The 25,335-nt window shown below is 40.9% G+C and overlaps 1 pseudogene; it reads left to right on the top strand.

The window, feature by feature from the left end:
* The first annotated feature begins 17,529 nt into the window (after positions 1–17,529).
* On the top strand, positions 17,530–18,613 carry LOC149186805 (leucine-rich repeat receptor-like serine/threonine-protein kinase BAM1 pseudogene; annotated as a pseudogene).
* The last annotated feature ends 6,722 nt before the right edge of the window (positions 18,614–25,335 follow it).

Below are 25,335 nucleotides of genomic sequence, written 5' to 3'. Positions count from 1 at the left end.
TGGTATTTCTGTTGTTATTATGTTGGTTATGAACATGTATTATGACACTAGCTATGTATGGCTCTCATCATGTTTATACTTTTAAATTAATGAAGAATGTATTTATGGCCTAATAGATGAAATTACAGCTAATGTGTTGAGGCATCAATTATTCTTAGTGATTCTTAGATAGTTATATGACCCCTATGCTCATTTATGTTGTTAAGACTTGTAGCTTTCATGTTTGTGACATGTGCCTGTCATGGATAGTAGGGGTCCACTATAGTCATTATTGATGTTTTTGCAAATGTATCTTTGTAATGTTGTGAAATTTCATTTCTGAAGCTGTCACTGAGTTCTGGGTAGTGACCTGGGCTCTGGGCCTGAAAAAGTGGCACAAATCCCGGAGTCGCGGGAACAACACTGGGGAAAAAAGAACTCAAAAGCTCCCTTTCCCTTGCTATGGGAGCTTTTGGAGCCTCTCAAATGCACCCTTGTCCATATCAAGGGAGTGTTCATGGGTTTGATGCACTAAAAACAATGTAAACTTTGAAACAAGAACTGATACTGTTACCCGTTTCGTAGAGATAGCAAAAAAGTGACCTGATTTTGAAAATGGGTGATGCAGAACACACATGTTTTTTTTAGAGCATAGGTTTTGGCACTTTAATTTTTTTTATGTACATTATGTTTTAGAATGGTAGTGATTTTCATGCTGATTTAAAAAAGTGAGTATTCTGCATCACACCCTTTTTTTAAAAGACGTATTTTTTGACTTCAAATTTTCTAGTGTATGAAATGTAAATAATTATTTTCTAAATTTGATAGTTTTTGAAGTGGTCGTTTTCTTCATATTTTCTTGTTTTTTATTTTAATTTTTTATTTTTTTTAGTGAGGTTTTTATTGTTTTGCATTTTTAAATTAGAAATTCAATATTTTGAATTTTAGATAATCTACATATTTATACATCCTTAATTAATTTTTCAATCCACATGAAATAATTGTTTCTAAAAAACATTATTTTTTAACAATGGACATAAAATTAACCATTTTTAACATAAATATAACAAAAAAACTACACGCTTTGATAATTTTTTGCTAGAATTGACATGTCAAAATCACAATTTTTATACGAAAATTTTAACAAAAAATGGTTAAATAATAGATTTTTTTATGAATTTCATGTCAAAAAATAATAATAATCATTTTTTTTTTCAAAAAATAATGATTAACTTAAAAATCAATGCGAAAATCACATATTACAAATATTGAACGCATAAAAACCTTAATTGATTGATTATTCTTCTCATAAAATGTCAAATTCAAAACATTGCAAAGCTTGATTTCCAAGCATAACTTAATTTTAATGAACAATGTCACGTAATCCAAACTCTTCGTCCTCTAGAGTTTCATCATTGTCTTCTTCCACAATATTTTCTGCTTCCTTTTGCTCATTTTCCTCTTCTAATGGATCTTTGATGTCTGCGAATCTCCTAATGTATGTCTTTCCAAACATTCCATGTGGTTGAGGTTCCTTTGCCTTTTTTTCCACACGTGATTCACTAAAGTCCCCTTTCTTCAACCCAATTTCTTGCATTGCATCTGGAAGAAATTGAAGAGTATTAATTCTTTGTTGAATGAAATTGCACAGTAATGGATCTTTCTCAATTGCAATGCAATTTCTTTCTTTTTGAAGGCAACATGCTAGTGTTGTACCTAATTATCAAGCACAAAAGAAATAATGAAGTAAATTAGCACAATGACATATTAATTAAAAAAAGAACATATTGAAATTCAATTCCATATAACAAAACTTACCTGAGCCAAAAAATAAATCCAGAACCCAATCTCCTTCATTTGAACATATGTCTATAAGATAGTTAATCAATAATTGTGGCTTTTGATAAATGTTAACTATCTCTCCTTTTGTTTCTTTGTCTTCATATGTTAGTTTTCTCACAACAGCATCATAAGTCAGTTTTTGGCTATAACTCTTTCCGTCCACCCGATTAAAAATCATAGACATATGGCGATCATATTTTTCCCAACTATCAATATGAATGAACTCACAATCATTTATAAATTGTTGATCTTCATTGTTAAGAAGATTTGACTTTTGCCTATAACATGAAATAGCAAAAGTTCAATTAACTTGTACATAAATGAATTTTTCAACATTAATCAAATATACATTTTAAACGTCTTACCATGTAAGCTGCATCCTTGAATTTGTTTTCCCCTTGAAGCTTGACAATATCATTGCCAATTGTGTGTCTGAATGAAATGTCACAAATCTCCATAATGGTGATGACGTCACTTCTACAAATCCCGCAACTACTTTATTAAAAGCTTGATAAGTATAAGGGTCACTATCATAGTACATGTTTGGAATATTGAAACCATGGGGAATATCTGTAATAACTAGGGCATAATCCCTTTTTGGTATGAGTTTAGCAATGTCTTCATAGTCGCCTTGTATTACTTGATATTGAATAGTGTCTAGCCCATTCCAAATGAAATGATTAAGAGTTGGATCAAGTTCAACATTCTTAATATGTTGCTTCCTCAGTCTTTCGATCTTTATTTTTTCAATAAAAGTCTTGAAACTATCTGGTGCTCCATTATCTTCCTTCCTCATCTTTTATCAAAAAACAAATATATGTGTAAGTTTTAAACTAAAAATAGTACATAGATGAATAAAAATGAATGTATAAATCAAGATACCTTTTTAAATGCAAGATAAAAAGCCTTTAATGTTGATGTAGAACTTGAATCTGGATAGTTGCGTACAACATCATCCCAACTATCTTCATTCAACAATCTAACCATTTGTTCTTGAATTTTCATGTAAACTTTGTGACTGCATAGATAAAGTAAGAAAAAGTTAATATAATGATATGTATAACAAATACTACTAAGAACAACATGTTTTATTTACAAGATAACTATAATCTAGAAATAAATAAAAATAATTCAGCAAACTTACTTTTGAAATTCTTTAGACATTTCCTCCAATGATAATTCCCATGACCTCACACGAGATAATATTGTTTTGACAATTTTTTCATCTTTCACTCCTTGCATCGCCCTCCAAGTTGTGATAGTCGTATCGTCTGGAAGTTGCTTCAGTTCAGGAGACGATTTATTGTTGCTACATATAAATGGCTTAGACTTTTTGACCCTTTGGTTTTTAATGCCAATGTCTTCCCACATGCTAAAAATCTCATCAATCAACTTCCAAACATCTCCAGTTCTAAATGCCAATTGGAAAATGTTATCAACACCTCTGAATAAATCACTATTTTTGTTGCCTTTTCCACCTTTTGAATTGGTTTTCTCTTCAATTTGATAGCCTATTTCCATACAACATTCCTTTCGGAAATCTGCAGTAACATTTATCCTATCCCCACCACATTTTTCTTGAAATTCACTATGAATAAATCTAACCCTTTGGATGAAAGTCATAGACATCCTATATTCATTATCTGAATTATGATCCCATGCCACTAACTTTGCTTCTGTTTCATTTAAACCAGCATAAATGATACATTTCATTGTTTCAAAATGTGGGTTATTAGGATATTCCTCCATCAATTGTCTTTGAGCTTCTACAGAATGGTTCCCCCCAAGAACATAATAATTGTATTCAAAACATTTTGACTTATCAAATGCTTCTTTGTTGGGAACTTGAAGTGGATCAACAAGAAGCACATAACTAACCACATGAGCATATGGATTGTACCTCATCAGTGTCTTCAAGTTGTGAACATGAAGATGATGTGGCTTTCTAACTTGATATTGAAATTGTCCTTCACTTGCTTTATAGGTTTGCCTAACATTAAGCTGAAATGTACGACCACCATCAATTAAGTTTCTCTTTGTCAAATTCTCTCGAATGGCATTTTGTTTTGTTTTGATAATGCCATCCTCTAAATCAGCTCCTGGTGTAATGATTTCTCTGCTTTCTTTTGAAGTTTCACTAGGTTCTTGACTGCTGGTAATGACTGGTACAAAATCTTCAACTTTACTTTTCTTGGTCATAACATTCCCAACAGATTTATTCTTGGGCATTGTTGTTTTTGGTCTTTTATGGCTCTTCTCAGTTCCAATGTCATCTTCAATAATGGCAACATATGCTTCACTGTCAATTTCAATTCATCGTCCTCAAAAGTAACTTGTTTACCCTTGCTATATTTATCCACCATAGGCCTTTTTTTCGGATTCTTTGGATGTAGTTTTGTAGCATCATCAATTACTGCATTTTGCTTGTTTTCCATATCTTCTTCTGACACTGAGTAAGAACTACTGACAAGTTTCATGATATCATGCTCTATGAAATGAATGCCTCCCAACCTAATTGAACAACTTTCAACAAAATTCTTCCAAACAAAATATCATATGTCAATAAAAAAACAAAGTTAAAAAATATAGCGAGACACTTTGAACAACGCAAAATACAAATATAAATAACAATACTTACGATGTTTTGTGTCATCTCATTTACGATTTGTTTACACAACTTTGTAGATGCCTCTCTCGTGTCATACAATGAATAAGATAGTTGGTATTTAATCCTTTCATGTGACTTGGGAGCTTTTGTAAGTATGTAAACAACTTCAGTGTCCGGTACCGAACACATATCTATGACTCTTCCCATCACCTCAAAAATTCCATTATCATTCGGTATATGAATATATAGATATATATTCATATTTGTGCTTTCTTTTTCTTTCACATACCAGATTCTTGATGGAAATTTCACCTCTTTCGAATTCTTCCAGTCTGAAATCATCTTCTTAACACTTGAGGCACTTGAAAGATTTGTAGTCATGAGCTCAGGTGGAGTTTGTTCACCAATGTTTCTTGAAGATGCACCTTTAAGAGTCTTTGGTCCAAAAAGATTCACTGAAATTTTCTTTGATGCCATTTTCCTGAAAAATAGAAACACATAAATCAGTGAATAATAAAAACATATTAACTTAAATTAAGAACGAAAATATATCATAAATTTTTTATTTGTATGATCAGAATCGCCTCGCCAATGCCGCCCCCCTCACCCACCTGCCCCGCGACCACCCTTCCACCCACCCACACCCCCTCCCTCACCCACCGCCCCTCACATTATAAAAGGGTATGCATTAACATTCTAGTGTAAAAAAAGTAAATCACGAATAAAACATTCCAAAATTAACTATGTATATATTATATGAAATGTCTGATTTTTTTAATAAGTACAAAAAAAATATATGTAATGGTGCCCCACCACACCCACCGGCGCCCTACCCCATCTGCCCCCCCCGGGCACCCTCACACCCCCCCCCCCCCCAACTAAACCCCCAGGCGCCCCTACCTGGGCGCTCGCCCCCCAACCGCCCGGGCACCCCACCCCACACACCGGCGCCCGCCTCGCAACCCCCCCCCCCCCCCCGAGCGCCCCGCCCAACCCAACCCCCTGGCCCCTCGGGGACATCACCCCAATCCCCAGCCCACGCCCTACCCTGCCTGTCACGCCCCTACACCTGCGGTAGTCTTTCAACCGCTTATAGCAAGGTGCGGCACTACCAATTGTTTTCTTTTCACCAATACTTACGATTGTAGACTACGCCTAACATTCCACTTATCCTACTTAGTTTGTGTTTCGCAACCAAGTATTATTAAAGTGTTCCTTTATACAAGTGAAAGCCCATAACATTCACATAAACAACATTATACAAGAGAAATGCACAACAATATAAAGGGAGGGGCCACTCCTTGCAATATGAGTATGCCCGAATCAATATATTATACAATCTTCACTTTTAAAAAGTCCAAGTTAAATCTTGGGAAACCCTAAATTTACACTTAGCCAATTTTCCAACTTCGGCAAATTCCCAACTCGTCGGCGCCTCCACACGGTTGCCGCATGACTCACCAACGCTTTGTTCACCTCGTTGCACGATTATGTTGTTTGCCCAACTTGGGCGCGCCTCATCGTAACCAAGTTGGCACACACGGGCTCCTCCACACAAGTCACACCTTCGTTCACAATATCAACACTTCACCATTTCCACCGTTTCGGCGTGCACGGCGCGCCCTCACCCGGCCTCCCGTCCGCATGCCCACCCTTTCACCCAACTCGTTCACCCAAGATCGTTCACGCAAGATCGTTCACCCAAGATCGTTCACCCGAGTCACCACACGACTTCACCCGGGTCGCCCAAATGACCTCGCCCGAGTTTCCTACCCGATGACCTCACCCAAGTTCTGCCTGGACGAATTTCTCGAATGAATTCTCGAACAACTTTCCGAATGACTTTTTCAAACGACTTTCCGATCGAGTTTTCCACCCGAGTTCCGCTCGTCGTGCGGGCTCATCCACGCACTGCAGAACTCCTTGTTTGAACTCGTGTTGATCGAATGACGGTTTTTTGCCTCCAAACGCCCTTCAATATATACGGGCGGGTGGCGGGTTATGTCACCCGGCCGACCCACACCAAACGCCCAAGCCAACTCGTTCAACATGTGTTGTCTCACCCAAGAGGAAGGTTGGCCCGCCCAACTCATGGGACCAGCCCCTCAACTCACCCAACACCTTATAAACTCGTTTCTTGGCTCATTTCATTTCATATTTCACATGTCCTTCGCATGGTGGAGTCGCCCTGCCCATCGCATGGATCGCAAGTCCTAACATCCTCCCCCACTGGAAGTCATTGTCATCCTTGACAATATCTCATCCCGACAACCATATGTCACCAAGATCACCATACCAAGATATACACCCCATCGGTATGTCATACGTCAGAAATCATCTCAATCCATGATCATCAACAACCCTGTCACAATCTCCACATGTTGCTCCCATCGTGGAAGGCTGGTCCCTCCATCTCAAGCCACATGCCCACTGCAACATATCGTGTTGACCTCATCATGTGTCTTCCTCATGTGAAATGTTGCCATGATACTCCAACAATGATAACACATCTCTGTACATTGTCGACCCCCATGTTTGAACTAGTTGGGTAGCTAATCCAACTGTCACGCCCAAACCATGAGAATGCACATCCTCATGCCATCATCAGCCGTTTCTCTGAACATCCCGTCACATCATTAACTCGATCAAGAATCCATCTCCATATAAGTGTAAGCCATGCTCAGGTCCATGAAGTAGTCCTCATCTCATCTGCAACATGCTGTCCATGATGTCTGGTACTAATGTACTGCATGAAATCAGCCACATCTACCCCAACATCATCATCCATCTGCAAAACATCCATCTCCTCAAAGTGAAGAGATCATCTCATCAAACTCCTACTCTTGATGTGCCACATCTAAGTCCATGAAGCTACCTCCATCATATCTGTAATGTGCCATCCCTCAAGTCTGCCATAGAAACAAGTACACACCCGTTTCATCCATCCATGTGCTGCCCATGATCATAGATCAATCAGCTCCCATGTGTCAAAAGTGGTTAAGTCTCGGCTCAACCCACGCCCAAGTGTTGCCACCAAGGCATCATCATCATTGTAACTCCATCACTCCGAAGTGTCTCATATCGATCCTCCACATCAAGTCACTCTTTCAAGTCATTCCCATACATGTACTTGAAAGTATGCACCCCATCCTGCATCAAAGTTTCTGACCTCAGCTCCTCAATGCATCAGATCCTCTAAGTCGACCATATATGAATTCCTCAAAAGTCACAACCTCATGTCATCATGAGCTCCATGAGTCATCTCCAATCAACATCTCAGCAAGCATACAAGTCTCATCCCAAAGGTCTCTGCAAGATGCCTTAGCTCTCCATGTAGTAGGAATGCTCCATAGTTTGCTCACAACTCCATCCAAGTCCATGGCCTTGTTGTACAAGAGTGCACAACCTCTCCATCGACTCATAAGTAAAACATCTCCATGTCACAACAGCAAATCCACCTGCACAACATCCCTGCCTTGGCACTCCTCATTGGATGCCCATAAGTGGCACCTCTACAAGTGCTCCTGCACAATGTCCCTGCATAAGACTGCCATGCTCCATGTCTCCAACCTGATGTCCATGACTAAGTTTCCCATGTTGTCCAAATAGGTAGACCCATCACACCATTCGGTCATACTCATCCAAGTCTGCAATCTTCGGTCTAGTGAACTCGGTCACCCAACCATATCATCATCACATCACGAGTCCCTTCCATCATAGCTCCCCCACTAAAGGTTCCACCAAGACTTGCTCTTGGTCTCGGCCATGAGAAGTCCACCCAAGCATCATCATACCCAACTGTGTGCCCTTCAATCTGTCCATGAGTCATGCTGGGCACTTAGCCAATTCTCCATGTGGCTAAAGCATGACCCAATCCCTCCACAACGATCATTACGTTCCTCCCTTGTCATGGGCCTTTGTACCTTCTATCATAAGGTCAAAAAAAACCCCAACAAGTCCTGCAACAGTCAACAATCCTTGCTTCTCCTTACAAGGTCTCATCATAGTCATCCATGGTAAGATCCTCCCCTGCATCGGCAAACTGACTTTGCTCTTCCCTGCATACGGTTCATTTACCAAATGCTCAACTGAAACATAAGTATCAATAATACTTACATCATCATCATCATTATCATGAGGCTCCTCCATGTGAGTATCCTCATCCGTCCATGTTTGCAAACTGCACGATCCTGGTCCAACTTGATCAATCTCAAGTTCATCCTCCATCGTTGTCACATATGCAACATCCTCAATCATCATGGGTTCCTCTTCCTTGTTAGCACAATCGGCAACTTCATATTGCTCCATTGTCCAACCAAGTTGAAGAAGTTCGTCTTCAACATTCTTTTCCAAGACTTCAAGCTTCTCTCGAATCCGGGGGTTCTCTTCTTTCATCCGCTTCAACCTTTATAAGGTAAGCAAGAGCTTCCCTTCGCATTCTTCCAAACTTGCCATGCCTTGTCGTTCAGCATGGCCCAAGCGCAAAGCTTCTCCTTTGCTAAACCTGTTTCACCATTCACCTGAATCACCCTGATATTCCACCTGTCACCTGCAAAGCTTGAACTTCCTTGATTCAGATCACCAGCTCTAATACCACCTGTCACGAAGTGCAGGTGTGTATCAGCTTCAATGCTTCAACACCAGCACCAGCTCCACGGCACTAGTTCTGATACCACCTGTCATGCCTCTACACCTGCGGTAGTTTTTCAACCGCTTATAGTGAGGTGTGGCACTACCAATCGTTTTATTTTAACCAATACTTACGATTGTAGACTACGCCTAACATTCCACTTATCCTACTTAGTTTGTGCTTCACAACCAAGTATTATTAAAGTGTTCCTTTATACAAGTGAAAGCCCATAACATTCACATAAACAACATTATACAAGAGAAATGCACAACAATATAAAGGGAGGGGAAACTCCCTGCAATAAGAGTCTGCCTGAATCAATATATTATACAATCTTCACTTTTACAAAGTCCAAGTTAAATCTTGGGAAACCCTAAATTTACACTTAGCCAATTTTCCAACTTCGGCAAACTCGATTGCCCAACTTGTTGGTGCCTCCACACGATCACTGCATGACTCACCAAGCCTTCGTTCACCTCGTTGCACGATCGTGTTGTTTTCCCAACTTGGGTGCGCCTTGTCGTAACCAAGTCGCCACACACGGGCGCCTTCACACGAGTCACACCTTCGTTCACAATCTCAACACTTCACCGTTTCCACTGTTTCGGCGTGCAGGGCACGCCCTCACCTGGCCGCCCATCCGCGCGCCCACCCGTTCACCCAACTCGTTCGCCCAAGCTTGTTCACCCGAGTCGCCACACGACTTCACCCGGGTCACCCGAATGACCTCGCCCGAGTTTCCTACCCAACTACCGCACCCGAGTTCTGCCTGAATGACTTTAACAGAACGACTTTCCTAAATGACTTTCTCGAACGAATTCTCGAACGACTTTTTTGAACGACTTTTCGAACGACTTTTCGATTGATTTTTCGAACAAGTTTTCCACCCGAGTTTTGCCCGTCGTGCGGGCTCATCCACGCACTGCAGAACTCCTTGTTCAAACTCGTGTTGATCGAATGATGGTCGTTTGCCTCCAAACGCCCTCTAATATATACGGGCGGGTGGCGGGTTATGTCACCCGACCGACCCACACCAAACACCCAAGCCGACTCGTTCAACATGTGTTGTCTCACCCAAGAGGAGGGTCGGCCCGCCCAACTCGTGGGACCGCCCCCTCAACTCGCCCAACACCTTATAAACTCGTTTCTTGGCTCGTTTCGTTTCATATTTCGCATGTCCTTTGCATGGTGGAGTCGCCCTACCCGTCGCATGAACCGCAGGTCCTAACACCACCCACTGGGCACCTGCCGTCCGCATCAACCCACGACACCCCACCCTCCCCCCACCCCCGCGCGGGCGCCCCACCCCTTCCCACCCACCCCCCGGGCACCCACCCCCTGCCCCAACCCCCAGGCTGCACCCTCCCCTCGCCCCCCGAGCGCCCACCCCCTATCCCCCCCCCCCCGCCCCACGCCCCAACCCCGACACCCACCCCTCGCCCCCCACTCCTCCCCCCCCCTCCCTCCGCCGCCCTCCTCCTATCCCTCCCACGGCCTGCCCCCATCCAGCGCCTGACCGGTGGCCCACGGCCCCGCCCGGCAAGCGGCAGGGCGATTCCGCTTGCCTCGGTCGCCCCACCCTGGCAGCTTGCACCCCCGCCCGGTAGGCAACAGGGCGATTCTGGGTGGCGCGACCGAGGCAGGTGCCACCCCGGCGGCCTGCGCCCCCACTCGCCAGGCCGTAGGGTGATTCCCCGAATCACCCTGCCGCCTACTGGGCGGGGGCGCAGGCTGCCGGGGTGGCACGGACGTGGCACGTGCCACCTTGGCGGCCCACGCCCCCTCCCGGCAAGCGGCAGGGTGATTCCGGGAATTGCGCTGCTACCTGCTAGGCGGGGGCGCGGGCCACCGGGGTGGCGCCTGCCTCAGTCGCGCCACCCCGGTGGCCTGTACCCTAGCCCGGCAGGCGGCAGGGTGATTCTGGGAATCGCCCTGCCGCCTGTCGGGCGGGGGCGCGGGCCGCCGGGTTGGCGCTTGCCTCAGCCATGCCACCTCGACAGCTTGTGCCCTCGCCCGACAGGCGGCAGAGCGATTCCCAGAATCGCCCTGCTGCCTGTCAGGCGGGGGCGCAGGCAGCCGGTCGGGCACCAGCCAGGGGCAGGTTGCGGGAGGGAGAGGAGGGTGGGGAGGGAGAGGAGGGAGGAGGAAGGGGGCAGGTCGATGGGTTGGGTGGAGCACCCGGGGGGGTGGACGGGTGCCTAGGGGGGGTTAGGCGCGGAGGGAGCGGGGAGGGTGCGGGCTAGGCGTGGGATGCAGGGAGGGAAGATGTGGGCCGGGGATTGGGGCGGGTGCCCGGGGGTGGGTGCGGTGGGGCGGGCACGCGCCTGGTGGTGGGGGGTGGGAGGTGAGGGAGTGGGGCGGGTGCCCGGGGGTGGGTGGGTGGGGTGGGGCGGGCGCCCGGGGGGTGGGTGGGTGGTGGGTGGGGTGCAAGTGGGGTGGGCGCTCGGGGATGGGTGGGGTGGGGCGGCTGCCCGGGGGTGGAAGGTGGGGGGGGGGGCGCACGCTTGGGGGTGGGGGGGCGCGCGGGGGGGGGATGGGGGAAGAGGAGGGCGGGGGGTGTGGGGGGGCCGGTGGGTGAAGGAGGTGGAGGGCGCCTCGCGGGGGGGCCCAAGGGGGGTTGGGGGTGGTGAGAGAGGGGGCTGAGGGAAAGATGGGCGTAGGAGGGGCGAGGACGCCTGGCGGGGTGGGGGGAGGTGAGAGAGGGGGTGAGGGATGGATGGGTGCAGGAGGTTGAGGGGGGAAGGGGAGGTGAAGGGGGTAGTGAGGGAAGGAGCCCACCCCGCGACACCACGACAGCCCACCCACGGGTATTGAGAAATTGAGTTTGATCGGGCCCACCATGCTCACGACGGATGTAATTGTTATTTTGGCTCAGAAAAATTATTAATTTAAAAAAAATATTCTTTTTCATTAAACTAATTTAACATGAAAATTTTCAATGAAAAAAATTTAACGTACCTTTCAATTGCAAGAATTCTTCGGTGAATATGTTGTTGATAGCGATGTAGTTGCTCCACAAATTCACGAGTCTTTCAACGATTTTCAGAAAGCCTGGATGTGATGTGAGTAATAGTGATAATGAAATTTTAATATATAAGTGAAATTACAGAGATGTTTTACCGTACGATTAATATGGGATAATTTGTTTTAAAATATTATAAAGCGAATATTGTAGAATTGTTTTACAACGGGTTGATGTGGGATAATTTGTTTTAGAATATATTATAAAAATTAAAAATTAAAATAAAAATTCAATTGTTTAGTAAATATTATATACTTTAACTATTAGAATAATTAATCTAGAAATTCTAGTTTACAATTTTAATTTTAGTGATTTATTTCATAAAAGAATTTAGTTTACATTTTCAATAAATTGTAAAATAAAATAATGAAGGTAAATAAATCTAAAAAACTTTTTGGAGGGAAATATTTTCGCGAAAATTTTTGGAGGGAAATATTTTGGAGGGAAAATTTCATTCTCTAAGCTATATAATATCCTTAGGAGACTCCATTTGTATCATTCAACATCTTCTATTTGAAAGGGATGGATTGTTCTGATAGTGAAGTTTCGATTTATACACCATCAACATCTTCATCGCGTAACAACTCTATTCATATTGATGGATATAGCGGGAATTCTTCCACTATGAATAGAAATTCAATTCTTCCACTTAGTCTTGATTCTAAAGACTATGAGAGCAACACTGATGAAAGAGGGAATGGAGAATTTCAAATAAATAAAGAGTCACAGATTCCACTTAGTCCTAATTCTAAGGACTATGAAAGAAGCAGTGATGAAGAGCATGATGGTGAAGTTCAAAGAATGGAGTGTCACGATGTCCACTTAGTCCTAATTCTGAGGACTATGAGAGTAGCAGTTTTGAAGAGCATGATGGTGAAGTTCAAAAGATTGGAGTGTCACGATGTCCACTTAGTCCTAATTCTGAGGACTATGAGAGCAGTAGTTTTGAAGAGCATGATGGCTCATTTCAAAAGAATGGTGTCACGGTGTCCACTTAGTCCTAATTCTAAGGACTATGAGAGCAGCAGTGATGAAGAGTGTGATAACAAATTTCAAAATAATGGAGTGTCAAAGTGTCCACTTAGTCCTAATTCTAAGGACTATGAAAGCAGCAGTGATGAAGAGCATGATGATGAATTTCAAAAGTATGGAGTGTCATGATGTCCAGTTAGTCCTAATTCTAAGGACTATGAGAGCAGTAGTGATGAAGAGTAGGATGATGAATTTCAAAATATTGGAGTGTCACGGTGTCCACTTAGTCCTAATTTTAAGGACTATGAGAGCAACAGTTATGAAGAGCGTGATGATGAATGTCAAAAAAATGGAGTGTCACAATGTCCTCTTAGTCCTAATTCTAAGGACTATGAGAGCAACAGTGATGAAGGACAGGATGATGCACTTAGTCCTAATTCTAATGAGTATAGAAGTAGTAGTGACAAAGGATAGGATGTAGCATCTTCAATAAGTAAACAATCACATTTTCAACATAGTCCTAATTCTATGGACTATGAGAGTAGCACTGACAATGCACATGAGCAAGAATATCCATTAAACATCGAGTCAAATTTTCCATTCGGTCCGAATTCTAAGGACTATGACAGTAGCACTGAAGAAGGGGAAGATGAAGAATATCCTCCAAGTCAATATTTGAAAAGAAGAGCTGATCATAGTGTAGATAACATTCCTCTTAATGATGATGAAAATCCTTATACAAATGATGATCCAATGATGGAGATGTTGCCAAGAAATATTGTATCGAGGAGTAGGAGCAGACCTTTTCATATCAATGCAAGCTGTTCTAGTTATACAAGGGGTAGAGCAGAATATTTGACGAGAATAAGTTCTATCAGTGCTCTCATTTCAAGTGAATGTTGCCAAAAAAATTGCTTGAAACATATGGATTTCACATCTACATTAGAAAGCAGGAAAAGATATTTGTCAATGAATAAAAGCATGAAAAATTCATATTTAGTTGGGTTCATGCAATCTACATTGTTAGGTTATGATTATCATATTAGGAATTTATTTGTGTGTAGAAAAGCTTTCAAAATGTTTCATTCGATTGGGATTTTCGTCTCTCGAGAATTCAAGAAAATTTGGAAAATGATCCCACATTTTATTCAGAAGTATGTCATAAAAGAGAGTTTGGGCCATTATCAAATACTGCAATCTCATGGATGAAAGATTTCTTTTCAAAGCATGGAGAGTGTATGCCAAATAGAGAGACAATACATATTTCAGATAATTTTTCAAGACGAGAAATCTACAACTTATACAAAGAATATGTAGAAGGTGCTGAGGGACATGGCCAGTTTATTACATATTATTTTGTGAAGGTATGGAAGAAAGAATTCAACAATGTCCATATTCCTATGAAGACAAGGATGGGGATTTGCAGAACATGTGTTTCTCTTAAATAAAAAAGGTACAAATGTGAAGGCTCAAAAAGAGGTAAGCGTTCATAACTTTAACTTTTAAAATTGTATAGTAATCAACTATGAAAACATATTTCTTAATGAATTTCTTTTATGTTGTGTAGATTTAATTGTCAAAGAACTTCAGGAGCATCGCGAACAACAAACAAACGAAAGGAAGAAGTTGTACAAGCATCGAAAGAAGTGTTATGATAATCCAAATAAATATTTGGGTTTGATAATTGATGGTATGGACCAGAAGAAAACACTTTTACCACATTTTGTTCGCACACCCAAAAATTTACAGGAGGAAAATTTTATTCAGTTTCACTTGGTTGGTTGTATGGTTTTCAATAGGAAAATGTTGCCAAGGGTGTACTTCACAGCTCCAAATATTCATATGATGCAAATATGACCATAACCATAATTCATGATGTGATTTCTCATTGGTCTGGTAATCTTCATGAAGTTTTGTATCTACAATTGGACAACACTTGCTGTGAAAACAAAAATTAGGTTGTTTTTGCTCATCATGGAAAAACTTATTAGAATTAGAATAATATCAAATCCCTAGGAAATTGGTGGGTAGGGTGGCAAGAATTTAATTTTTTAAATTTATTAAAAGTCAATGCAACCTAGCAAACTCTTTAATACACTACAACAATTTATAAGCCTTAAGACTAAGCATAAGCTGGACATATTCCATTGAGAATCAATCTAGGCCCTCAATTAAAAAAAATAAAAAAAAGTCAACAGATCCTCATCCAGCTTAAGTTGGAATAAGAAGACTTTCCCAATTAAGTTGGAATAAGAAAACTTTCCCAATTAAAAAAATAAAAAAAGAAGTTTGACAAATCCTCTACCTTAAATGAAAGTAGAAGCATTGAAATAGAAAGCTTTCTAATGACCAGTGTGATTCTGTTCGCCTGCACAACACAACGATTGCTACTTGTTAGTTTTTTTTAATCCACCATACTTACTACCCATGTTCTCAATGCTTTTCTTTAGCCATACTTACAGCTTCCCTGGCTCTATGCCCTGTATATATGTGTCTCTTTCGTATTGATTTTGGGTGTCTTTGGTTTCCACCGTTTTCAGGATCAAGAGCCAATCTGTTGTGACCTCGACTTTTTTGCTTTCACGTGGTTGCCGTTCCTCTACAACCGCATTAAGATCAGCATCTTCTTCTTGTTACCACGCCCCTGCGCTGTCTCTAGTTACCTTGCAAGCTGTCTTTCTCTGCGCCTTCATGGTCTGCACCATCTTGCTTTTTAACTGTGCTATTCTTATACTTTTCGATTCTAGTTTTTGGACCTCTTTTCTGTTGCAGTGACAATAACAGCATTGTCGATATCGTAGGTTCATCGATTAGAAGATGAGGCTGCCAAAACTTGCCCTCCACTTGTCTGCGTTCCTTCTTTCCCTTTTTCTAGACCCATCATCTTCTCTTTCCAATTCTTCATTCGATGGAGATGCTGCAGTGCTTATTTCAATGAAAGCACAAATGATTGATCCTTACCATTCGTTAGATAGCTGGAGACCCTCCTCCAGTTACACCGTCCATTTCTTATGGGTTGGCGTCCGATGTGACCATATGGGTCGAGTAGTGGCTCTAGATCTCTCTAACATGGGTATTTCAGGTCCATTCCCCACTCAAGTCACAAGTTTCCGAACCCTTCGTTCACTAAACGTCAACTCTAACTCCCTCAATGGAAGCCTCCCCTCCAACATATCAAAATTGAGGAACCTAGAGGTCCTTGATGTCGGGGGCAACTATTTGTCAGGGGCATTGCCGCTGGATTTGAGCTATCTCGTGAAGCTCAGGCATTTAGACCTCGGAGGAAATAGCTTCTCGGGCAGCATTCCCAGCGAGTATGGGAAGCTCAAAAATGTAGACTATCTTGACTTGGGTGCCAATAGGTTGAGTGGAAGAATACCCGTGGAACTCGCCGCGTTGAAATTGTTGACAGGATTGAGTCTGTCCAGCAACAGATTGCAAGGCGAGATTCCATATTTCATTGGGGACTTGCCAAAGTTGGAGTTATTATCTATTTGGGGGAACAATTTCACAAGTTCCCTTCCTCACCAACTCGGCAATGGTGGAGAGCTAATGGCACTGTTTGCTTCCGATAACAAGCTAACTGCTCCCATCCCTCCGAATATCTGCAAGGGTGGAAGGCTCTAGGGTTTAGATATATATAATAATTTATTCTCTGGTCTGATTCCTTACTCTCTCGGCACATGCAATTCTCTGGAATATCTCTGGTTGGGGGAAAACTATTTCAATGGTTCAATTCCTCCAAGCTTGTTATACTTACCCATGCTGTTTTGGATCGATTTGCATAGTAATTATCTCACTGGGAGCATACCGGGCAATGTATCCTCCACTCTAAGGTCAATGGATATTTCCAATAATTGTCTTGGTGGCTCTCTTCCTTCATAAATATGTAAGTCACCTTCTTTGTACTTTCTTCTGATTGGTGGGAATCAATTAGCAGGTCACATTCCACCAGAGATTTGCCAACTGAGGAATATTGAAAAGATCGATTTCAACAATAACAGGCTTTCTGGTATGATCCCTACGGGGATTGGTAAGTTATCTACTTTGACTAGTCTTTGGATCGATGGAAATCAATTAACAGGCAATGTTCCACCAGAGATTGGTCGACTGGGAAAGATTGAGGTTATAAATTTGAGCAAAAACAGGTTTTCTGGTATAATTCCTAGAGAAATTAGCAGCTGTATTTCTATGGTACAGATTGATCTTAGCCAGAACGAATTCAGTGGTCCCATGCCACAGGAAATCGTCAGTATTCCCGTTCTCAACTATCTGAACCTATCCAGAAATCATTTGAACGAGATCATTCCTAAAGAATTGCAGAACATGCGTAGTTTGACATATATGGATTTCTCTTATAATAATTTGTCCGGCCGTATTCTAGAGAGCAGTCTGTTTTCACGTTTCAATAAAAGCTGGTTTGCAAGGAACCCCTACTTATGCGGATCGTAGTTGGGCCATTCCAGGTCAGCACACATGGAGGTTGGACTTGTTTCTGCTCTCTCAGCTCTGGGATTTTTACTCTTCTGCTCTCTAGTGTTAGCATTTTGGTCAGTCAAATCCAAGGCAATAGCCATCAAGAAAGAAGGCGACGCCAGGTCGTGGAATATGACCACCTTCCATAATCTCAACTTTGGGATCGACGACATGTTGGAATGCGTAAAAGAAGAGAACACGATCGGCAAAGGAGGAGTGGGAGTTGTGTATAAAGGTATAATGACCGATGGCCAACAAATTGCAGTGAAGAAATTAATGGGTACTATAGCCTCTTCAAATGATCGTGGTTTCTCTGCAGAGATCAAGACAGTGGGAAAAATCCGGCATCGACACATAGTCAGATTGTTGGCCATTATCTCCAACCATGACACTAATCTCCTGGTGTATGAATACATGAGTAATGGAAGCCTGGGGGAGCTGCTTCATGGAAACAATGGTGGGGATTTGTATTGGCAAAGTAGATACAAAATTGCAGTGGAATCTGCCAAGGGTTTGTGCTATCTTCACCATGATTGCCACCCACTCATCCTTCATCGTGACGTGAAATCCACTAATATTCTTATTGACTCCAACTTTGAAGCCCGTGTTGCAGATTTCGGCCTCGCCAAGATCTTGCATCATTCCGGTGCATCGGAAAGCATTTCTTCAGTAGCAGGCACCTTCGGCTACATAGCTCCAGGTAAATTGTTGTTTCACATTTTCCCTACCTTTTAATTTTGGGGCCAAATTCTTAATTTTAATTCATGAATTTACACAGAGTACAGGTACACACTGAAAGTGGACGAGAAGATCGATGTGTATAGCTTCGAAGTGGTTCTGCTTGAGCTGATTAGTGGCAAGAAATCAGTGGATGAAAGCGAATATGAAGAGGGCATGAACATAAGAGGGTGGGCGAAGAAGATGACGAAGTTATGAAGATTATTGATGCCAGACTTACTAACATTCCTGAGGAAGAGGCGATGCATATATTCTTGGTAGCTATACTGTGCACATAGGAGCTATCCATAGACCCACCATGGGCAAAATAGTGCATATGCTCACATACTGTAAACCCATGCAATAATTTTGACGTTCCCATGTGACCATGTGACCAAAGAAAGAAAGGTTAGAGACGTTAATTTTCACATTCCCATGTGACCAAAGAGAGAAATGTAAGAGACGTCATTGTCCATCAAGGGTGACATCCTACCTCCGTCTATGGAAAGGCTATGGAATCTGATCCCTATTTTGATCAATAAAAAAATAATTGAAAGGTTTCCCACGTTTTGATAATATACTAGTAACAATGACTTTGAAGTTTTGGTTTAAGTGATCAATATTATATTGAATTTATTTACTAAATATGAGCATGTTGGCATATGAAGATGGTTACCATAAAACCCAATATTCTAAATTGGAGTGTAATATTTATATTGATAAAATAATCTAACCTCATCATCTAAATTTAAATATGATATTTTTAATTAATTTAAAAAGTAAATATATTTTTTTATTAAAAAATAAAAATATGAAAACATAATATATGAATTAGTTTTATATTTTTATCTTAATAAAAGTTTTGTGTATAGTTGTATATGTGTTGTTATTGGTAGGATTCTACTACTCTATTTGTGATTTGATTGCTATTAGTTTAGTTTTGACTTATGTAAATCTTAATGTTGAACTTTAGAAATAAATAATACATTTTTATTCGAATTAAAAAAATTAATTTGTAAATACTTGATTGGAAAAAAAAATTAATGTCTCATTTCAATTTTAATGCCATATGTCTCAGTCTCACTAATAAATTCTCCTAACTCTGAGATGTCAGCAGTATTCAAGGTCAACATACGCTATCATGCTTACAATTGACATGTTGATACTTCCAAGTAGACGTGTGATGAAACAATATTGGTTATCATCCAGGAATTCACTCACTACTCTGAATTTGTTAATGACTTGGTGATTTATGCATTTCTCTTCGTGAAAAGAAAAATTGACTTTTTTTTTTCATACGATACACTGTCCACGACCGATAACTGACCTAACTACTAGAGGGTTGATTTGGCTCATAGCAATTGTGAGGTCTAGGAATTTAACAAAAAATTTGAGGCATTCAGTAACACATAAATTATGGAATTGCTTCCATTAATCAACAGTTTCGGTTCAAACCCAAGAGGTACATAAACAAATATAACGTTGCATGCGAAAATTGAACTAACAAATCGAAATTACAAGTACTTTCTGTTGAATTCTATAGATATGGCATGTCTTCATAACTAATATTTTAGCCATTCAAATATATGTAATGATAAATATAACACATGTTCTTCATGTTAGTTTCAAAAGGGAAAATTTTAAATTTTTGGCTCCAAGATAATCAAGTCGGCCCTCCATCAAGTCAAATTGACCCTAGTTGAAGTGACACCCATTCAACCTCCCAAAATACTATAAATAAGGCACTTGACCTCCGTCTCTTGACACATAATTCAGATCACTCATCTATAGTTCACATGACTTACTGAAGTTGAGTATCGTGGGAAGTTTGACTAGGTTTGACCAAGGTTATATTGCTAGTCAGTTTGACCAAGGTTATATTGCTAGTCGAGGTCTAGGGAGGGAAAAAGAAGTGCGCACGAGTCATAAGAACTACACATCAGTCACAAGAAGTGTGCATGAGTAAAAAAATGTGTGCATGTGTGCATGAGTAACAAGAAGTTCACATGACTTACTAGAGTCGACTATTGTGAGAACTTTGACTAGGTTTGACCAGGGTTGTATTGCTCACCATTTTGACTTTGTATTTGACTAGAAGTTTAGGTTTTAACCGCGTATAGAAATTACCTGCATACAAATTCTAAAACATAGAAAATAAACAATAGCGAGAGAATAACACGTAAAACAAATATACACAAAGATTTTCCCTTGCATCCCAAAACCGGGACTACCAGATTGATTTTTCATTATGTTCCTTTCAATGTTACAATACATATATATACATGCCGAAGCATCCAATACCATGGATCGAAAACCATCGCGCCCAAAACCATGTGCGAAAACCATGCACAAAACCATAGGTAGCTTCGCCCAACCTAATATAGGATCCAAAAATTTTCCCCTAGGGTGCTACCTCAGACCCCATAGAGGGGGGCTAACCACCCTCCTCAAACCCCGTGTGACCCCCCGACTGCGAATTGGCACAATGAAGGGGGGGCGAAGCCCCCCCCTTCTAACCCCTCGATTAACTAGGGCGGCTAGTCATGGAAAGAATATAACACAACCCAACAAGAATAAATAGATGTATCTCTTGTTGAAATGAAGAATTTATCTAAGGAAAAGGTTGTTGGGTTTTCTTATGGTAAATCTTGCATTGTCTTTGTGCATTATTATCTCTAATGTCCTATTGCTTTTATGGTTGAGTTTCTAAAGTGTAATTGCTTAATGATAAACTAAAAGTGCTAAAATCATATCTATATCATTAGAAGTAATTATTAGTTTTCCGAAAATAGTGCTTGTATCTATTGCACTTGAAAAATAACCATAGTGTCAGATTTTTGGTGAAAAAAGGGCACTAAGATCACTTTTGAAGAGACCTATATTTACAGTTCGATTGTTTATCTATAAACATGGGTTCCTCTATGAAGTCAGAGAACAAGTTGGAAGGATCTAGAAATTTTAGGGCTTGGAAAATAAGGATTGATCTCATTCTTGCAAACAATGATGTTTTGGATATTGTGAAGGGAAATGTTACTAAAAGTTCAGATAATGAAGGGAAAAAAAAATATATGAAGGATGGCATCACAACCATGAGTATTATTGTGGATTCTATTAAATATCATTTGATTCCATATGTCTCAAATCTTGACACTTCAAAGAAGGTTTTTGATGCCCCGGCTGGATTATATACTATCAACAACATTGGTTAAGTAATGTATTTGAAGAATGAGCTTCATGATGTTAAAATTACAAGAGATGATATCGTGGCCTCATATTTTATAAGGATCTCTCATCTAAGAGATCAACTTCCAGCAATTATCTCTGATAAAGAACTTGCAGCTACAACACTTAATGGCTTTCCTGGCTCATGGAACTTGTTTGCATCTAGTATTTGTGGCAGAGAAAAGATTCCAAGTTTTGAGGATCTATGGACCTCATGTACCCAAGAAGAATCTATACTTTTCTCAAAGGGGAAGATTCCAAGTCCTCAAGATGATCACTCTCAAGTGTTTACAACCCACTCTAAAAATAGTAGAGGAAGGAGAAAATTTAGAAAATTTCAAAGGAATGCAGGTAGAAGACCAACCCCTCAAAAGTAGGATATTTAATGTTTTGATTGCCACAAGTTTGGTCATTATAAAAATCAATGTACTAAAGGGAAGGGTGATAAGAAGAGGAAGGGAAATGGTGATGATGATCATCCACATTAGGAGAAATCCAAGAATGACACTACAAAATCATTAAGAACTAATGATAGGGACAAGTTTTACTCGGTTAATAAAATTGCAAATAGATCTTTGATTTATGCAAGTAGGCTAGGAGCAAGAGGGAGATGAAGGGGTCTTTCACATAAAACAAGGGAAGTCATAAACCCTGTTCTATGATCCCTTCTTGGAAGAACTGATTTACAAACTCTAGAAATCTATAATTCTTCGATAAGAAAACCCTAGAGATTGTGGATAAAACGCTAGAGTTATACCTAAATCAATGTTTCCGCTGAAAGATTAAATCCTAGCTCATGTAAGAAAGAAAAGAAAAACAACATGTTGATGATGAGGATGAGGATGATGAAATTGCAGATGGATTTCATTCATGCAAGAAGACAAGGATCAAGAGGGAGTTGAAAATTCCGTACAATCCTCAAAATATAAGTACTTTATATCTCTCTTACTTAATTATGATTGTTTTATTATTAGTTAGCTTCTTGTATTAATTTCCTTTTTCTAGGTTATAATCATTTCTTCCATGACGTCCTAATGAGGGCTGCAAGTACATCGTAAAGGTTTCAAAGGATTTGGTAGTAGATGAAATCATTGTGAAGAACAAAGCAAAGATTGAGACAAGAGGATTCTCGTAGAGTGATTTATCCTCAAGAGGGAGAATTTGTACTACCATCCAAAACCATGTATGATGACCAGAAGAGTTCCTATATTAGAGGAAGAAGGTAGGTCAACTAGTTTGAAGGATGCCATAATGAAGATTGTGTCAAGATTTGAAGAAATTCAATGGTGAATTCGAAGTGGATCTACAAGTATATGATAGTGTTGATGGCGTTGGACCCACCAACATTCATGGGATCTTCCCGGTATGAAGTTCCAACTAGACCTCACACTGTTTAGTGTGGGAGTCCCATCTCGTATGATGGCCCAGTTTGCATTATCTTAAAGATATGCCTTAACTCTTGCTTGTCAACACATGAGAGTGGTATACTTAGTCTTCCAACAATGAGGTTCGTGTGCCTGATGAGTGTTTAGTGTAACTTGTATCTAAGTTCTTTCACTGCAGAGGGACAGGGTGAGTGTGAGTCTCAAGTCGAAAGGGAATAGTTCCAACTCAGTTAGAGACACACAACACAATAGGATCTGTGCAACTTCCAGTAGAGTAGTCCACACGGATGTGGAAGTCACAAACAAAAAGTGAACAAGTAACACGTACAACACCCAAAAGAGTAGTCCACATGAGTGTGAAGGTTGTTATGACAAGTTTACAAGAATGAATCTATCCAGTGTCCGACGGAGTAGTCCACATAGGTGAGACATTGTTAACAATTAATACAACACATTTCCAACAACATATGCACTAAAACAACCAAAATAGTTCAACTATCTTAGTACAGGTTAAAGTAACATGCATTACAAGTGTCACAAGAATAGTCTTACAAACGAATACAATACATGTGTGAAAACGTGCTGGCTTGTTAACAGGCTTTTGAATTAAGTGAAAGTTCCAAGATACATTTGTACACCATACATCACTGACCCCGATAGCGGGGCATTGAAGCCATTTCTCACTCCTCAAAGAAAAGACTACAGACTCTCAAGACTATGTGGGAGGATCTAAGGTGAAAAGTATTTTGCATATACAAATTAGGGGTATATATAGCCAAGGGTGAAATTGACCCTTATGACTCTTCAACTTCCCTCATGATTGTTCGACTTACATGACTAATCAACTCACTTGACTCTTTAACTTCTTCTGTGTGTCTCTTGGACTTCAACATTACATTACATTGATTACACAAGTATGACCCAAAGTAGTGATGTGGCCGAGGTGACTCATGACACAACTCGACATGAGACTCCTGGTATGCACATGCTGGTTGTTCTATTTGTGTCGAGTTGTTGTGTTGCTGAGTGATGAGTGTGCTCATGATGTACCATCAAATCTAGAAATAACCTAGTCTACCATGATGCATTGTCTTTCGTTTATGGGTGCAGCTGACCAGGATAAAGGACAAAGTTCTCAAACAATGCAGAGCACATGTCGCACCGGCATGCGAGACTCCCAGAAATTGTCTGGAAAAACTACACAACGGTCACTGGGAGGTTAGGATGAGAAGTTCGGGAGAACAATGACATGTGCGGGATATGGCTCAGCTCAAAGGCAGATTTGCACATTTTTTTTGGGAAGGTGGTGCGGGTAATAAGGGGCACTAGTAGTGAAAACTACATAGATTTCCATAGGAGGCCAATATCCGGATGTGGGAGCTTGCTGGTTAGAAGTGTTTAGATCCGAGAGGCAGTCAAGTAGGTTGATGTCCACGCTGTTTCTAAGCTCAATGGGATGCTGGATAGAAGGTGGAATTCTTGAAAAAACTATGCAATTTTCAAGAGGAGTGGCAAGCAGGCTAGCAGTGGGACTGCTTGACAAAACTATGAAATTTCATGGGATAGTTCAATGACAGCCATCGTGCTCTTGTCCCTCATGTCTATGAAATTTCATCAGGAAGTGTAGGTAGGTAGGTTAACAACTTCTGCGCATTTTTTGGGATGAGTGTAGCACTGATTCACTACTTAAGTCAAATTCTCCAGTTGACCAGCAGGAGGCTTGATAGGTAGGCTTGCGGGAAGCGCAGATTGAGATGGATTCTTGGGAAACTTCTACAATTTTCTGGGTGATAGTCAACCAGGTTGATTCCAGGATTGTGCAGTGTATATTGTTTGGAGGGCAGCATCAAGCTCTGCGTAGTTCTGGGGAACAATTCTTGGTCACTGAGGGTTGAGACTCTACAGTGCAGCTCAGTGGAGGTCCATTTGATGGAGGGTGGTCCGGTCGATAGATTCTTAGAAAAATGGTTAAGTGTGTGAGGGAGTGAACTCATTTATACATGACCTTGCGAACACACACTCAACATGAGTCAATGACAAGACACCTCAAACCAACAAGACAACATGTCTAAGTGTGATTGTCTAAAGGTTGAGAGCGACAAGTGCGAAACTTGAGATAAATGATTGAACGATCTTGACGACACTTGCACGACATTGTTTACAACTTCGTGTGTGAGTGCGATAAATGTTTACATAGAGAAGAAGACTTATACACACAAAGAAAAACCTTCGGTATCACTAGAACAAGTTCGAAAGCATCAAATAGCAATCAACATGTCGAAGATGACAGTTTGTTAAACAAGCGAAAAAGAAGCAAGGCATGTAGAGGAAACACATGAAATGACTTTTGCATTTGCGTTTGCGTAGAGGAAACACTTAGAAATGTCTTCTTTACTTACCGTACTTACCCCGAGATGATCATGCATCCAATGGATTTTGCATGCGGTCATAATCCTTTACCATCACTTTGTCCCTTGGTCCT

The sequence above is a fragment of the Pinus tabuliformis genome, chromosome 3_1 (assembly GCF_031772625.1).
Source record: "Pinus tabuliformis cultivar Carrire ecotype Pingquan chromosome 3_1, CPIR1, whole genome shotgun sequence".
In the NCBI taxonomy this organism is placed as follows: Eukaryota; Viridiplantae; Streptophyta; class Pinopsida; order Pinales; family Pinaceae; genus Pinus; species Pinus tabuliformis.
Note: the sequence above shows the minus strand (reverse complement) of the source record. Positions and strands in the feature narration are given on the sequence as shown.